This window comes from Ziziphus jujuba, chromosome 2 (genome assembly GCF_031755915.1).
Source record: "Ziziphus jujuba cultivar Dongzao chromosome 2, ASM3175591v1".
Taxonomy (NCBI): Eukaryota; Viridiplantae; Streptophyta; class Magnoliopsida; order Rosales; family Rhamnaceae; genus Ziziphus; species Ziziphus jujuba.
Genome location: NC_083380.1, coordinates 1,699,149 through 1,704,305, shown reverse-complemented (window position 1 = coordinate 1,704,305; position 5,157 = coordinate 1,699,149). Strand labels below are relative to the sequence as shown.

Here is a 5,157-nt window from a genome sequence, read left to right as displayed (position 1 = left end):
AAAAAGAAATCTTCCAAGCCAAGTGATGCAAAGGAGGCATGTTCACACCGAGGTGATCGTGCTCTTTTAGGCTCTAAGAGCTATGTCAAGCTCCAATGGAGCATCAATGAGTTTCACTATGCCGAAAGCCTTCTTCTTTGGCACTTAGCCACTGAACTTTGCTATCAAGACAATCATCATCATGGTGGTCCTCGACATGTTGATAAGCAGAAGAGGATAGATATGAGTAAAAAAATTTGCAAGAACATTTCGGATTATATGTTTTATCTTCTGGCAAAGAAACCGGAATTACTGGCACCAGTTCTGGGAAATATTTGGGAGACAGTTTTTCAGGATACTTTAGAAGAGGCAAAGGGTTTCTTTTCCAAACACTTCCTAACAGATCATCTGAAAGCCTGCAAGAAATTGAGTAATGTAAAACCCAAATACAGGCCTGCTGAAGTGAAAGGAAATAGTAGCAAATCTGTGTTGTTTGATGCATGTAGGCTGGCAAACCAACTCCAAAGCTTGGAGGGAAACCAGTGGGAGCTGATGAGTAGGGTTTGGGTGGAATTATTGTGCTACAGTGCAATTAATTGTCAAGCAATCGTCCATGCACAGCAAGTAAGAAAGGGTGGAGAGCTTTTGACTTTCAGTTGGTTGCTAATGAATCATTTGGGTTTGGGATCCCAGTCTAAAGAGCAGCAAATCAAAAAGTAGGAAAAAAAAAGCAGCTATAAATGTTTCATATGCATTATATAATATAATATATATATATATATATATTAATCTTTGTTTTCCATTATGTTGTACCCCATTTTCTTGCAACCATATATGTTTCATATGTATATGTTTTATGATGTCAATGCAGTTGGAATAATTTCTTGAGAGTGTGGTTTATGCATATACAACCATGAAACAATTTGCTCATATAACTGGTGAGTTTTACATTCGTTTAGTATATAAACATTAGTTCATAAAATTGTGAGATTTAAATGGTTGATTTGATATGTCTTTGGTATAATATTATCAAATCGAACTAATAACAATATATACAACTAATTGACTTCATAAGATTAGTTTATTTCGAGCAAAATAATTTGTTTAAAATTTTTATAAAGATCAAGCAAGCTGGTTTCTTAGCGTAGAAAGAGAAATGTCAAGGTACTTAACTATCAAAAAGCCAGGTGTTTCAAAGATTGCTTTTAAAAAAAAAAAAAATTAGAATATATATTAAGATGAAATAAGTACATAATTCTTCAAACATATGTGTAGCCACCGAGGACCCTTTTCAAAGAGTGGTTCATACAGTCTTCTTCTTCTTTTGTCTCTATTTCGATGGAAAACTTTTGAAAAATAAAGAGCACCACATGTTCCTTTTTACCATATTCAGTTAATTAAATTTATGGTTTCCTCCCAATTCTAACATCTATGGACATGTCTATGTGACAAGGATTGAACCACCCCATCATTTCAAATGTTAGATAATCAGAAGTTGTATCAATCTGCAGGGGACATTTATAGCACATGCATATTCATGGATTCCTCTCCCTTATTCCCTTTCATCTGTTAATAATTGTTTTTGGCTTTTTTCTTTCCTTTCCTATAAATTTTAGAAACAAAATTTTATATTCTGTCGCTTACTATCTGACCCACAATTAACCTTAAAGACCAGACCAAAACCACCATCAAGACATACGCCATTGCAGTAGATGTATCCAACATGTTGGAATACATTGATCATGAATTGGTACTGGTAAGTGGTACAAAAGGTACAGGTTTTGGCTTTGCATAATGAGCATAGCTAGGACTTCAAAAAACATTTACAAGTTCAGGATGGTACTTGTGGCATGGAAATTGAAATGTCACCTACTAATTTTGGCAGGAGTTTCAATTTGAAAGGGTGGGGTCATATGTATGGTATTTCTATTGTCTCTATATTGATTCAACCTTAGAGAGACATTAATTATTATTGAATCCGCGTGTTACACCCAGTCAGAGAGACATTAATTATTATTGAATCCGCGTGTTACACCCAGTCATTTGTACCTTTCAAACCTTTCAACAAAATTTGGATTGAAAGGGACATACATGGATTCCTTTCTCTTTTGTCTTTTCTGTGTTAGCTGTGGTATACAATCCATTGTTTTTGTTTTTATCCCATCCTCTTAATTTAATTTAGAGAGAAATTTTAGTGTCTGTTCATTTGGTATCTTACACACAGCTTAGCCCGAGAGACCAGACCAAAACCCACCTTCAAGATATATGAAACTGCTGCATACATACCTAACATTTTAGGATTCCATGATTTGTTGGGGGTAAAAGAGGCAAAAGGTTTTGACTTTGCAAAATGAGCATGGTTAAGCTTTTCGAAAAACATTTATTAGTTTGGATTGGTAGTTGTGTCATGGAAATTGAAATGCCAACTAATTTTGGAAGGAGTTTCAAAGGGTGGGCTATACATATAGTGTTTATTTTGTCTCTATATTGAATAAAAAAGGGGGAATTTAGCCCAATACCCACAAAAAACAATAGAGGGCTAATGATATTTACCCCTTCTTCGTCAAGTTTTTTTTATCTACCCCTTGCTTCCTATTTTGCCCCTACTAAAACAAAAAATTACTTTACTTTTCCTTTTCTCATTCTTAAAGCCAATAATTCCGGGTTCCTGCACCTCTGCTTCCTTTCTTTCTTCTTGCCTGAGAAAACCCACAAATAATCCCATTAAAAATCCTGCTCGACCTCTTTTTTCCTTTCCCCCATGAAAAATCAAATTTACACCTTTTTGATTTTTTCTATGTGAATTCTTAGCTAATATTGCTGTATCGGTGGCCTTGATATGTAATTGGTGCTCTGTAGGGTAATTTGCAAGTTGCAAATTTATATGCTGGTACCGACAGTGTAGAGCTCAAAGGCATGAAATAATTGCTGAATTGAATTATTTCTTAAGGCATTGTATCTGCAAGTTGCAAGTGTATATTCTTTTCTCAAAGAAGCCGTTCCTGGCGTTTTTAGAATCCACCGGCTACTCTCAAGAAGATGTGCTCCTTCAGAAGCCCAAAGCTGGGGTATGTATAGCTTCAAATCATTCTTAATCAGAATGCTTAAATCACCCTTGAATCAGGCTTTCTGATCTAGATTCAGATGTGGGTTAATATCAGTTACTGAGTAGTATAATGCTTGCAGCTCCTGAAGCCTACTTTCACAATTATATGTGATAAAGATTCAAAATGCTTCCTTTGATAAAGATTCAAAATACTTCCTTTTATTGATTCGTGGAACCCATAGTATCAAAGATACACTAACAGCAGCTAGTGGTGTAGTGGTACCTTTCCTCTCTTTTATTTTGCATGATGGTGGGATAAGCAATTTGGTTCTGGTTTTTGCATATTGTGGGATGGTTGTTGCTGCTCGTTGGATTGCTAAGCTCAACACTTCATCCTTGCTTAAGGCTCTCAATGACTATCCTGCCTACAAAGTTAAGGTAAACAACATCTATTTTATCTAAGAAATAAGTTAATTTCTTATTCAATTGCATATGATCTTGTTTCTCATTATGATACTATAGGAATGTTGTCTGAAATTTCACATGCTTGGGCTTGATTGGGTTGCCCCCTTTATAAAAGGTTACATGAGTGTAGAAAGATATATATATTGTCACTTAGCACACAATACTTGCTTTGTAATGCATTCATGTAAGGTTTTGTCTGAAAACTCATTGTTTTAAGGTTTTATGTCATATGTTCTAAGTTGTCACATAGAAAAATACATTTAGATGGCTGCATAAAAAGTTTCTATGGGCTATATGTAAATGAAACTAGTTCTGTATATTGACTTCCTTTAAATGTTCTAGGCTTCTAGGATCACTTAGTGTACAAAGGACACCAAATATTCTTGTACAAAAGAGAACAAATATCTGCTACAGATTTGTGGGGTGCATTTCAAGGCCAAGGATATGGAGAATTTAATGACATTAGATCCATTACTATTATGGTCGATTATATTGTTCCTGCAGTTCTTCAACAACTTGCATACACACAATGACAAGGTTATTTTGCAATTTGTGCTGAGAATAATGTAAGACTTATTTTGTTTAATTCTAATGCTCAGAAGTATATCTATTAACTAATTTTTCAGAAGACATTTCCTTAATCAAGACCACAGGGGATATAATTCTGCATTAGAGAGAAAGGCCATTTTGCTTGTGCTATTGGAGAAGTTGATTCCTAGCTAGCTTTACAACTAAACCAACTTTGGTAAAAATCTCTCCTGATCATTCATTTATTCCTGGTATATAAGCTTTGAGCAAAGCTCATTACATATAACCTGTAAAAGTAACTTTGAAAAACTTTGATTCTTCTGAGATGCCACAAAATTGATTTTTCTGTCACTTTATTTTCTTTAAGTTGTGCAAAAAGCTTACAATTTCATGTAGAATAAAGTTTGTTGCTAAATTCGAGGAATTTTGGAATGCACATCTGCTCTGCTGTTCTGCTAATTAAATTATTTGATTTGTACAGTTCATAAATGATATTCTCAGTTTGGCTTTTGCAACTGTAAATTCTAGCAAAGTAATACAATGCCACGACTTCTAAATGGGTGGCTTCTGCTTCTTGATTACCATCTGGCAAAACAACAAAGGACTACTCCAATATGAGAATGATTAAATCCATGTTCTGCACATCATATTTTTTGGGTTTGTTTTTAAAAATGAGGTGTCAATATTAATACAAAGTCTTAAAAAGCGTTGCTATGTTTGGAATAAGTCCGACCAAAATCTAAAATCTATTGAAGTAGGTGAGACAAGAGTAGAAGATGATGAACATAATCCACATTGAATGACCAGAAAAGGGCATTATCGTTGCAGAGAACATAGTGAAGGAATGCAGGGCAATGATTTAAAGATGCATGGACAGCATATTGATTACCCTCTCTTGTCTCCACTTCTCTACACATTTTGTAGAATTCTGAATGTGTCTTATTCAAAGTGTTTGAAGCAACTTTATTTCGTTTTTTCTAACTTCTATTCTTTAGTGACATTCTAATACTTGTTTCTGAAGAGGAAATTCATCCATTTTATCTCTTTCTTTTATAGTCACTTGTATGAGGATACAAGTATAAAATTTGTGATTACTGCATGCTAAGCCAATAGAAGAAAATCGCCATTTACAGTAAGAA

The 5,157-nt window shown here is 34.4% G+C and overlaps 1 long non-coding RNA gene across 4 annotated transcripts; it reads left to right on the top strand.

Moving 5' to 3' along the window:
* Positions 1-2,169: 2,169 nt before the first annotated feature.
* On the top strand, positions 2,170-5,157 carry LOC107417077 (uncharacterized). Of its 4 annotated transcripts, XR_009635499.1 has the most exons (4): positions 2,306-3,463; positions 3,833-4,027; positions 4,117-4,235; positions 4,500-5,157. It is a non-coding gene; the product is annotated as an uncharacterized LOC107417077 (long non-coding RNA). The 4 variants fall into 4 exon arrangements; XR_009635498.1 differs by having other exon boundaries at positions 2,298-3,463; positions 3,833-4,235; XR_009635500.1 differs by lacking the exon at positions 3,833-4,027 and having other exon boundaries at positions 2,313-3,463.